Here is an 11,632-nt window from a genome sequence, read left to right as displayed (position 1 = left end):
TTTATTTCTAAGATTGTCCGTTTCTTTCTTCGTTTCTCCGTTTCTATGTTCGTTTCTCCGTTTCTTTCTCCGTTTCTCGGTTTATTTCTTCGTTTCTCCATTTCTTTTCCGATTCTACGTTTCTTTCTTCGTTTCTCCGTTTCTTTCTTCGTTTCTCCGTTTCTTTCTTCGTTTCTCCGTTTCTTTGTTCGTTTCTCCGTTTATTTCTTCGATTCTCCATTTATTTCTCCGTTTCTCCGTTTCTTTCGTCGCTACTCCGTTTCTTTCTTCGTTTCTCCGTTTCTTTGTTCGTTTCTCCGTTTCTTTGTTCGTTTCTCCGTTTATTTCTTCGATTCTCCATTTATTTCTCCGTTTCTCCGTTTCTTTCGTCGTTACTCCGTTTCTTTCTTCGTTTCTCCGTTTCTTTCTTCGTTTCTCCGTTTCTTTCTTCGTTTCTCCGTTTATTTCTTCGTTTCTCCATTTATTTCTCCGTTTCTCCGTTTCTTTCTTCGTTTCTCCGTTTCTTTCTTCGTTTCTCCGTTTCTTTCTTCGTTTCTCCGTTTCTTTGTTCGTTTCTCCGTTTCTTTCTTCGTTTCTCCGTTTCTTTGTTCGTTTCTCCGTTTCTTTCAACGTTTCTCGATTTATTTCTTCGTTTCTCCATTTATTTCTCCGTTTCTCCGTTTCTTTCTTCGTTTCTCCGTTTCTTTCTTCGTTTCTCCGTTTCTTTCTTCGTTTCTCCGTTTCTTTGTTCGTTTCTCCGTTTCTTTCTTCGTTTCTCCGTTTCTATGTTCGTTTCTCCGTTTCTTTCTCCGTTTCCCCATTTATTTTCCGATTCTGCGTTTCTTTCTTCGTTTCTCCGTTTCTTTCTTCGTTTCTCCGTTTCTTTCTTCGCTTCTCCGTTTCTTTCTTCGTTTCTCCGTTTCTTTCATCGTTTCTCCATTTATTTCTCCGATTCTCCGTTTCTTTCTTCGTTTCTCCGTTTCTTTCTTCGTTTCTCCGTTTCTTTGTTCGTTTCTCCGTTTATTTCTTCGTTTCTCCGTTTATTTCTTCGTTTCTCCATTTATTTCTCCGTTTCTCCGTTTCTTTCTTCGTTTCTCCGTTTCTTTCTTCGTTTCTCCGTTTCTTTCTTCGTTTCTCCGTTTCTTTGTTCGTTTCTCCGTTTCTTTCTTCGTTTCTCCGTTTCTTTGTTCGTTTCTCCGTTTCTTTCAACGTTTCTCGATTTATTTCTTCGTTTCTCCATTTATTTCTAAGATTCTCCGTTTCTTTCTTCGTTTCTCCGTTTCCATGTTCGTTTCTCCGTTTCTTTCTCCGTTTCCCCATTTATTTTCCGTTTCTGCGTTTCTTTCTTCGTTTCTCCGTTTCTTTCTTCGTTTCTCCGTTTCTTTCTTCGCTTCTCCGTTTCTTTGTTCGTTTCTCCGTTTATTTCTTCGTTTCTCCGTTTATTTCTTCGTTTCTCCATTTATTTCTCCGTTTCTCCGTTTCTTTCTTCGTTTCTCCGTTTCTTTCTTCGTTTCTCCGTTTCTTTCTTCGCTTCTCCGTTTCTTTCTTCGTTTCTCCGTTTCTTTCATCGTTTCTCCATTTATTTCTCCGATTCTCCGTTTCTTTCTTCGTTTCTCCGTTTCTTTCTTCGTTTCTCCGTTTCTTTGTTCGTTTCTCCGTTTATTTCTTCGTTTCTCCGTTTATTTCTTCGTTTCTCCGTTTCTTTGTTCGTTTCTCCGTTTCTTTCTTTGTTTCTCCGTTTCTTTCTTCATTTCTCCGTTTATTTCTTCGTTTCTCCGTTTCATTCTTCGTTTCTGCGTTTCTTTGTTCGTTTCTCTGTTTCTTTCTTCGTTTCTCCGTTTCTTTCTCCGTTTCTCGGTTTATTTCTTCGTTTCTCCGTTTCTTTCTTTGTTTCTCCGTTTCTTCCTTCGTTTCTCCGTTTATTTCTTCGTTTCTCCATTTATTTCTCCGTTGCTCCGTTTCTTTCTTCGTTTCTCCGTTTCTTTGTTCGTTCCTCCGTTTCTTTCTTCGTTTCTCCGTTTCTTTCTTCGTTTCTCCGTTTCTTTGTTCGTTTCTCCGTTCCTTTCTTTGTTTCTCCATTTCTTTCTTCATTTCTCCGTTTATTTCTTCGTTTCTCCGTTTCATTCTTCGTTTCTGCGTTTCTTTGTTCGTTTCTCTGTTTCTTGCTTCGTTTCTCCATTTATTTCTTCGTTTCTCCGTTTCTTTGTTCGTTTCTCCGTTTCTTTCTTCGTTTCTCCGTTTCTTTGTTCGTTTCTCCGTTTCTTTGTTCGTTTCTCCGTTCCTTTCTTCGTTTCTCGGTTTCTTTCTTCGTTTCTCCGTTTCTTTCATCGTTTCTTCGTTTCTCCGTTTCTTTCTTCGTTTCTCCGTTTATATCTTCGTTTCTCCGTTTCATTCTTCGTTTCTCCGTTTCTTTCTTCGTTTCTCCGTTTCTTTGTTCGTTTCTCCGTTTCTTTCTCCGTTTCTCGGTTTATTTCTTCGTTTTTCCATTTATTTCTCCGATTCTCCGTTTCGTTCTTCGTTTCTCCGTTTCTTTCTTCGTTTCTCCGTTTCTATGTTCGCTTCTCCGTTTCTTTCTCCGTTTCTCGGTTTATTTCTTCGTTTCTCCATTTATTTTCCGATTCTACGTTTCTTTCTTCGTTTCTCCGTTTCTTTCTTCGTTTCTCCGTTTCTTTCTTCGTTTCTCCGTTTCTTTGTTCGTTTCTCCTTTTATTTCTTCGTTTCTCCATTTATTTCTTCGTTTCTCCGTTTCTTTCTTCGTTTCTCCGTTTCTTTCTTCGTTTCTCCGTTTATTTCTTCGTTTCTCCATTTATTTCTCCGTTTCTCCGTTTCTTTCTTCGTTTCTCCGTTTCTTTCTTCGTTTCTCCGTTTCTTTCTTCGTTTCTCCGTTTCTTTGTTCGTTTCTCCGTTTCTTTCTTCGTTTCTCCGTTTCTTTGTTCGTTTCTCCGTTTCTTTCAACGTTTCTCGATTTATTTCTTCGTTTCTCCATTTATTTCTCCGTTTCTCCGTTTCTTTCTTCGTTTCTCCGTTTCTTTCTTCGTTTCTCCGTTTCTTTCTTCGTTTCTCCGTTTCTTTGTTCGTTTCTCCGTTTCTTTCTTCGTTTCTCCGTTTCTATGTTCGTTTCTCCGTTTCTTTCTCCGTTTCCCCATTTATTTTCCGATTCTGCGTTCCTTTCTTCGTTTCTCCGTTTCTTTCTTCGTTTCTCCGTTTCTTTCTTCGCTTCTCCGTTTCTTTCTTCGTTTCTCCGTTTCTTTCATCGTTTCTCCATTTATTTCTCCGATTCTCCGTTTCTTTCTTCGTTTCTCCGTTTCTTTCTTCGTTTCTCCGTTTCTTTGTTCGTTTCTCCGTTTATTTCTTCGTTTCTCCGTTTATTTCTTCGTTTCTCCATTTATTTCTCCGTTTCTCCGTTTCTTTCTTCGTTTCTCCGTTTCTTTCTTCGTTTCTCCGTTTCTTTCTTCGTTTCTCCGTTTCTTTGTTCGTTTCTCCGTTTCTTTCTTCGTTTCTCCGTTTCTTTGTTCGATTCTCCGTTTCTTTCAACGTTTCTCGATTTATTTCTTCGTTTCTCCATTTATTTCTAAGATTCTCCGTTTCTTTCTTCGTTTCTCCGTTTCCATGTTCGTTTCTCCGTTTCTTTCTCCGTTTCCCCATTTATTTTCCGTTTCTGCGTTTCTTTCTTCGTTTCTCCGTTTCTTTCTTCGTTTCTCCGTTTCTTTCTTCGCTTCTCCGTTTCTTTGTTCGTTTCTCCGTTTATTTCTTCGTTTCTCCGTTTATTTCTTCGTTTCTCCATTTATTTCTCCGTTTCTCCGTTTCTTTCTTCGTTTCTCCGTTTCTTTCTTCGTTTCTCCGTTTCTTTCTTCGCTTCTCCGTTTCTTTCTTCGTTTCTCCGTTTCTTTCATCGTTTCTCCATTTATTTCTCCGATTCTCCGTTTCTTTCTTCGTTTCTCCGTTTCTTTCTTCGTTTCTCCGTTTCTTTGTTCGTTTCTCCGTTTATTTCTTCGTTTCTCCGTTTATTTCTTCGTTTCTCCGTTTCTTTGTTCGTTTCTCCGTTTCTTTCTTTGTTTATCCGTTTCTTTCTTCATTTCTCCGTTTATTTCTTCGTTTCTCCGTTTCATTCTTCGTTTCTGCGTTTCTTTGTTCGTTTCTCTGTTTCTTTCTTCGTTTCTCCGTTTCTTTCTCCGTTTCTCGGTTTATTTCTTCGTTTCTCCGTTTCTTTCTTTGTTTCTCCGTTTCTTCCTTCGTTTCTCCGTTTATTTCTTCGTTTCTCCATTTATTTCTCCGTTGCTCCGTTTCTTTCTTCGTTTCTCCGTTTCTTTGTTCGTTCCTCCGTTTCTTTCTTCGTTTCTCCGTTTCTTTCTTCGTTTCTCCGTTTCTTTGTTCGTTTCTCCGTTCCTTTCTTTGTTTCTCCATTTCTTTCTTCATTTCTCCGTTTATTTCTTCGTTTCTCCGTTTCATTCTTCGTTTCTGCGTTTCTTTGTTCGTTTCTCTGTTTCTTGCTTCGTTTCTCCATTTATTTCTTCGTTTCTCCGTTTCTTTGTTCGTTTCTCCGTTTCTTTCTTCGTTTCTCCGTTTCTTTGTTCGTTTCTCCGTTTCTTTGTTCGTTTCTCCGTTCCTTTCTTCGTTTCTCGGTTTCTTTCTTCGTTTCTCCGTTTCTTTCATCGTTTCTTCGTTTCTCCGTTTCTTTCTTCGTTTCTCCGTTTATATCTTCGTTTCTCCGTTTCATTCTTCGTTTCTCCGTTTCTTTCTTCGTTTCTCCGTTTCTTTGTTCGTTTCTCCGTTTCTTTCTCCGTTTCTCGGTTTATTTCTTCGTTTTTCCATTTATTTCTCCGATTCTCCGTTTCGTTCTTCGTTTCTCCGTTTCTTTCTTCGTTTCTCCGTTTCTATGTTCGCTTCTCCGTTTCTTTCTCCGTTTCTCGGTTTATTTCTTCGTTTCTCCATTTATTTTCCGATTCTACGTTTCTTTCTTCGTTTCTCCGTTTCTTTCTTCGTTTCTCCGTTTCTTTCTTCGTTTCTCCGTTTCTTTGTTCGTTTCTCCTTTTATTTCTTCGTTTCTCCATTTATTTCTCCGTTTCTCCGTTTCTTTCGTCGTTACTCCGTTTCTTTCTTCGTTTCTCCGTTTCTTTGTTCGTTTCTCCGTTTCTTTCTTCGTTCCTCCGTTTCTTTCTTCGTTTCTCCGTTTCTATGTTCGTTTCTCGGTTTATTTCTTCGTTTCTCCATTTATTTTCCGATTCTACGTTTCTTTCTTCGTTTCTCCGTTTCTTTCTTCGTTTCTCCGTTTCTTTCTTCGTTTCTCCATTTATTTCTCCGATTCTCCGTTTCTTTCTTCGTTTCTCCGTTCCTTTCTTCGTTTCTCCATTTATTTCTCCGTTTCTCCGTTTCTTTCTTCGTTTCTCCTTTTCCTTCTTCGTTTCTCCGTTTCTTTGTTCGTTTCTCCGTTTCTTTCTCCGTTTTTCGGTTTATTTCTTCGTTTCTCCATTTATTTTCCGATTCTCCGTTTCTTTCTTCGCTTCTCCGTTTCTTTCTTCGTTTCTCCGTTTCTTTCTTCGTTTCTCCATTTATTTCTCCGATTCTTCGTTTCTTTCTTCGTTTCCCGGATTCTTTGTTCGTTTCTCCGTTTATTTCTTCGTTTCTCCATTTATTTCTCCGTTTCTCCGTTTCGTTCTTCGTTTCTCCGTTTCTTTCTTCGTTTCTCCGTTTCTATGTTCGCTTCTCCGTTTCTTTCTCCGTTTCTCGGTTTATTTCTTCGTTTCTCCATTTATTTTCCGATTCTACGTTTCTTTCTTCGTTTCTCCGTTTCTTTCTTCGTTTCTCCGTTTCTTTGTTCGTTTCTCCTTTTATTTCTTCGTTTCTCCATTTATTTCTCCGTTTCTCCGTTTCTTTCGTCGTTACTCCGTTTCTTTCTTCGTTTCTCCGTTTCTTTCTTCGTTTCTCCGTTTCTTTCTTCGTTTCTCCGTGTATTTCTTCGTTTCTCCATTTATTTCTCCGTTTCTCCGTTTCTTTCTTCGGTTCTCCGTTTCTTTGTTCGTTTCTCCGTTTCTTTGTTCGTTTCTCCGTTTCTTTCTTTGTTCCTCCGTTTCTTTCTTCGTTTCTCCGTTTCTATGTTCGTTTCTCGGTTTATTTCTTCGTTTCTCCATTTATTTTCCGATTCTACGTTTCTTTCTTCGTTTCTCCGTTTCTTTCTTCGTTTCTCCGTTTCTTTCTTCGTTTCTCCATTTATTTCTCCGATTCTCCGTTTCTTTCTTCGTTTCTCCGTTCCTTTCTTCGTTTCTCCATTTATTTCTCCGTTTCTCCGTTTCTTTCTTCGTTTCTCCTTTTCCTTCTTCGTTTCTCCGTTTCTTTGTTCGTTTCTCCGTTTCTTTCTCCGTTTTTCGGTTTATTTCTTCGTTTCTCCATTTATTTTCCGATTCTCCGTTTCTTTCTTCGCTTCTCCGTTTCTTTCTTCGTTTCTCCGTTTCTTTCTTCGTTTCTCCATTTATTTCTCCGATTCTCCGTTTCTTTCTTCGTTTCCCGGATTCTTTGTTCGTTTCTCCGTTTATTTCTTCGTTTCTCCATTTATTTCTCCGTTTCTCCGTTTCTTTCGTCGTTACTCCGTTTCTTTCTTCGTTTCTCCGTTTCTTTCTTCGTTTCTCCGTTTCTTTCTTCCTTTCTCCGTTTATTTCTTCGTTTCTCCATTTATTTCTCCGTTTCTCCGTATCTTTCTTCGTTTCTCCGTTTCTTTCTTCGTTTCTCCGTTTCTTTGTTCGTTTCTCCGTTTCTTTGTTCGTTTCTCCGTTTCTTTCTTCGTTTCTCCGTTTCTTTGTTCGTTTCTCGGTTTCTTTCAACGTTTCTCGATTTATTTCTTCGTTTCTCCATTTATTTCTAAGATTCTCCGTTTATTTCTTCGTTTCTCCGTTTCTATGTTCGTTTCTCCGTTTCTTTCACCGTTTCCCCATTTATTTTCCGATTCTGCGTTTCTTTCTTCGTTTCTCCGATTCTTTCTTCGTTTCTCCGTTTCTTTCTTCGCTTCTCCGTTTCTTTCTTCGTTTCTCCGTTTCTTTCATCGTTTCTCCATTTATTTCTCCGATTCTCCGTTTCTTTCTTCCTTTCTCCGTTTCTTTCTTCGTTTCTCCGTTTCTTTGTTCGTTTCTCCGTTTATTTCTTCGTTTCTCCGTTTCTTTGTTCGTTTCTCCGTTTCTTTCTTCGTTTCTCCGTTTCTTTGTTCGTTCCTCCGTTTCATTCTTCGTTTCTCCGTTTCTTTCTTCGTTTCTCCGTTTCTTTGTTCGTTTCTCCGTTCCTTTCTTTGTTTCTCCGTTTCTTTCTTCATTTCTCCGTTTATTTCTTCGTTTCTCCGTTTCATTCTTCGTTTCTGCGTTTCTTTGTTCGTTTCTCTGTTTCTTACTTCGTTTCTCCATTTATTTCTTCGTTTCTCCGTTTCTTTGTTCGTTTCTCCGTTTCTTTCTTCGTTTCTCCGTTTCTTTGTTCGTTTCTCCGTTTCTTTGTTCGTTACTCCGTTCCTTTCTTCGTTTCTCGGTTTCTTTCTTCGTTTCTCCGTTTCTTTCATCGTTTCTTCGTTTCTCCGTTTCTTTCTTCGTTTCTCCGTTTATATCTTCGTTTCTCCGTTTCATTCTTCGTTTCTCCGTTTCTTTCTTCGCTTCTCCGTTTCTTTCTTCGTTTCTCCGTTTCTTTCATCGTTTCTCCATTTATTTCTCCGATTCTCCGTTTCTTTCTTCCTTTCTCCGTTTCTTTCTTCGTTTCTCCGTTTCTTTGTTCGTTTCTCCGTTTCTTTGTTCGTTTCTCCGTTTCTTTCTTCGTTTCTCCGTTTCTTTGTTCGTTCCTCTGTTTCATTCTTCGTTTCTCCGTTTCTTTCTTCGTTTCTCCGTTTCTTTGTTCGTTTCTCCGTTCCTTTCTTTGTTTCTCCGTTTCTTTCTTCATTTCTCCGTTTATTTCTTCGTTTCTCCGTTTCATTCTTCGTTTCTGCGTTTCTTTGTTCGTTTCTCTGTTTCTTACTTCGTTTCTCCATTTATTTCTTCGTTTCTCCGTTTCTTTGTTCGTTTCTCCGTTTCTTTCTTCGTTTCTCCGTTTCTATGTTCGTTTCTCCGTTTCTTTGTTCGTTACTCCGTTCCTTTCTTCGTTTCTCGGTTTCTTTCTTCGTTTCTCCGTTTCTTTGTTCGTTTCTCCGTTTATTTCTTCGTTTCTCCGTTTCTTTGTTCGTTTCTCCGTTTCTTTCACCGTTTCCCCATTTATTTTCCGATTCTGCGTTTCTTTCTTCGTTTCTCCGATTCTTTCTTCGTTTCTCCGTTTCTTTCTTCGCTTCTCCGTTTCTTTCTTCGTTTCTCCGTTTCTTTCATCGTTTCTCCATTTATTTCTCCGACTCTCCGTTTCTTTCTTCCTTTCTCCGTTTCTTTCTTCGTTTCTCCGTTTCTTTGTTCGTTTCTCCGTTTATTTCTTCGTTTCTCCGTTTCTTTGTTCGTTTCTCCGTTTCTTTCTTCGTTTCTCCGTTTCTTTGTTCGTTCCTCCGTTTCATTCTTCGTTTCTCCGTTTCTTTCTTCGTTTCTCCGTTTCTTTGTTCGTTTCTCCGTTCCTTTCTTTGTTTCTCCGTTTCTTTCTTCATTTCTCCGTTTATTTCTTCGTTTCTCCGTTTCATTCTTCGTTTCTGCGTTTCTTTGTTCGTTTCTCTGTTTCTTACTTCGTTTCTCCATTTATTTCTTCGTTTCTCCGTTTCTTTGTTCGTTTCTCCGTTTCTTTCTTCGTTTCTCCGTTTCTTTGTTCGTTTCTCCGTTTCTTTGTTCGTTACTCCGTTCCTTTCTTCGTTTCTCGGTTTCTTTCTTCGTTTCTCCGTTTCTTTCATCGTTTCTTCGTTTCTCCGTTTCTTTCTTCGTTTCTCCGTTTATATCTTCGTTTCTCCGTTTCATTCTTCGTTTCTCCGTTTCTTTCTTCGTTTCTCCGTTTCTTTGTTCGTTTCTCCGTTTCTTTCTCCGTTTCTCGGTTTATTTCTTCGTTTTTCCATTTATTTCTCCGATTCTCCGTTCCTTTCTTCGTTTCTCGGTTTCTTTCTTCGTTTCTCCGTTTCTTTCATCGTTTCTTCGTTTCTCCGTTTCTTTCTTCGTTTCTCCGTTTATATCTTCGTTTCTCCGTTTCATTCTTCGTTTCTCCGTTTCTTTCTTCGTTTCTCCGTTTCTTTGTTCGTTTCTCCGTTTCTTTCTCCGTTTTTCGGTTTATTTCTTCGTTTCTCCATTTATTTTCCGATTCTCCGTTTCTTTCTTCGTTTCTCCGTTTCTTTCTTCGTTTCTCCGTTTCTTTCTTCGCTTCTCCGTTTCTTTCTTCGTTTCTCCGTTTCTTTCTTCGTTTCTCCATTTATTTCTCCGATTCTCCGTTTCTTTCTTCGTTTCTCGGTTTCTTTCTTCGTTTCTCCGTTTCTTTCTTCGTTTCTCCGTTTCTTTCTCCGTTTCTCCGTTTCTTTGTTCGTTTCTCCGTTTATTTCTTCGTTTCTCCATTTATTTCTCCGTTTCTCCGTTTCTTTCGTCGTTACTCCGTTTCTTTCTTCGTTTCTCCGTTTCTTTCTTCGTTTCTCCGTTTCTTTCTTCCTTTCTCCGTTTATTTCTTCGTTTCTCCATTTATTTCTCCGTTTCTCCGTCTCTTTCTTCGTTTCTCCGTTTCTTTCTTCGTTTCTCCGTTTCTTTGTTCGTTACTCCGTTTCTTTGTTCGTTTCTCCGTGTCTTTCTTCGTTTCTCCGTTTCTTTGTTCGTTTCTCGGTTTCTTTCAACGTTTCTCGATTTATTTCTTCGTTTCTCCATTTATTTCTAAGATTCTCCGTTTATTTCTTCGTTTCTCCGTTTCTATGTTCGTTTCTCCGTTTCTTTCACCGTTTCCCCATTTATTTTCCGATTCTGCGTTTCTTTCTTCGTTTCTCCGATTCTTTCTTCGTTTCTCCGTTTCTTTCTTCGTTTCTCCGTTTCTTTGTTCGTTCCTCCGTTTCTTTCTTCGTTTCTCCGTTTCTTTCTTCGTTTCTCCGTTTCTTTGTTCGTTTCTCCGTTCCTTTCTTCGTTTCTCCGTTTCTTTGTTCGTTCCTCCGTTTCTTTCTTCGTTTCTCCGTTTCTTTCTTCGTTTCTCGGTTTCTTTCTTCGTTTCTCCGTTTCTTTCTTCGTTTCTCCATTTATTTCTCCGATTCTCCGTTTCTTTCTTCGTTTCTCGGTTTCTTTCTTCGTTTCTCCGTTTCTTTCTTCGTTTCTCCGTTTCTTTCTCCGTTTCTCCGTTTCTTTGTTCGTTTCTCCGTTTATTTCTTCGTTTCTCCATTTATTTCTCCGTTTCTCCGTTTCTTTCGTCGTTACTCCGTTTCTTTCTTCGTTTCTCCGTTTCTTTCTTCGTTTCTCCGTTTCTTTCTTCCTTTCTCCGTTTATTTCTTCGTTTCTCCATTTATTTCTCCGTTTCTCCGTCTCTTTCTTCGTTTCTCCGTTTCTTTCTTCGTTTCTCCGTTTCTTTGTTCGTTACTCCGTTTCTTTGTTCGTTTCTCCGTGTCTTTCTTCGTTTCTCCGTTTCTTTGTTCGTTTCTCGGTTTCTTTCAACGTTTCTCGATTTATTTCTTCGTTTCTCCATTTATTTCTAAGATTCTCCGTTTATTTCTTCGTTTCTCCGTTTCTATGTTCGTTTCTCCGTTTCTTTCACCGTTTCCCCATTTATTTTCCGATTCTGCGTTTCTTTCTTCGTTTCTCCGATTCTTTCTTCGTTTCTCCGTTTCTTTCTTCGTTTCTCCGTTTCTTTGTTCGTTCCTCCGTTTCTTTCTTCGTTTCTCCGTTTCTTTCTTCGTTTCTCCGTTTCTTTGTTCGTTTCTCCGTTCCTTTCTTCGTTTCTCCGTTTCTTTGTTCGTTCCTCCGTTTCTTTCTTCGTTTCTCCGTTTCTTTCTTCGTTTCTCCGTTTCTTTGTTCGTTTCTCCGTTCCTTTCTTTGTTTCTCCGTTTCTTTCTTCATTTCTCCGTTTATTTCTTCGTTTCTCCGTTTCATTCTTCGTTTCTGCGTTTCTTTCTTCGTTTCTCTGTTTCTTACTTCGTTTCTCCATTTATTTCTTCGTTTCTCCGTTTCTTTGTTCGTTTCTCCGTTTCTTTCTTCGTTTCTCCGTTTCTTTGTTCGTTTCTCCGTTTCTTTGTTCGTTACTCCGTTCCTTTCTTCGTTTCTCGGTTTCTTTCTTCGTTTCTCCGTTTCTTTCATCGTTTCTTCGTTTCTCCGTTTCTTTCTTCGTTTCTCCGTTTATATCTTCGTTTCTCCGTTTCATTCTTCGTTTCTCCGTTTCTTTCTTCGTTTCTCCGTTTCTTTGTTCGTTTCTCCGTTTCTTTCTCCGTTTCTCGGTTTATTTCTTCGTTTTTCCGTTTATTTCTCCGATTCTCCGTTCCTTTCTTCGTTTCTCGGTTTCTTTCTTCGTTTCTCCGTTTCTTTCATCGTTTCTTCGTTTCTCCGTTTCTTTCTTCGTTTCTCCGTTTATATCTTCGTTTCTCCGTTTCATTCTTCGTTTCTCCGTTTCTTTCTTCGTTTCTCCGTTTCTTTCTTCGTTTCTCCGTTTATTTCTTCGTTTCTCCATTTATTTCTCCGTTTCTCGGTTTATTTCTTCGTTTCTCCGTTTCTTTCTTTGTTTCTCCGTTTCTTCCTTCGTTTCTCCGTTTATTTCTTCGTTTCTCCATTTATTTCTCCGT

This window comes from Ptiloglossa arizonensis, chromosome 1 (genome assembly GCF_051014685.1).
Source record: "Ptiloglossa arizonensis isolate GNS036 chromosome 1, iyPtiAriz1_principal, whole genome shotgun sequence".
Taxonomy (NCBI): Eukaryota; Metazoa; Arthropoda; class Insecta; order Hymenoptera; family Colletidae; genus Ptiloglossa; species Ptiloglossa arizonensis.
Note: the sequence above shows the minus strand (reverse complement) of the source record.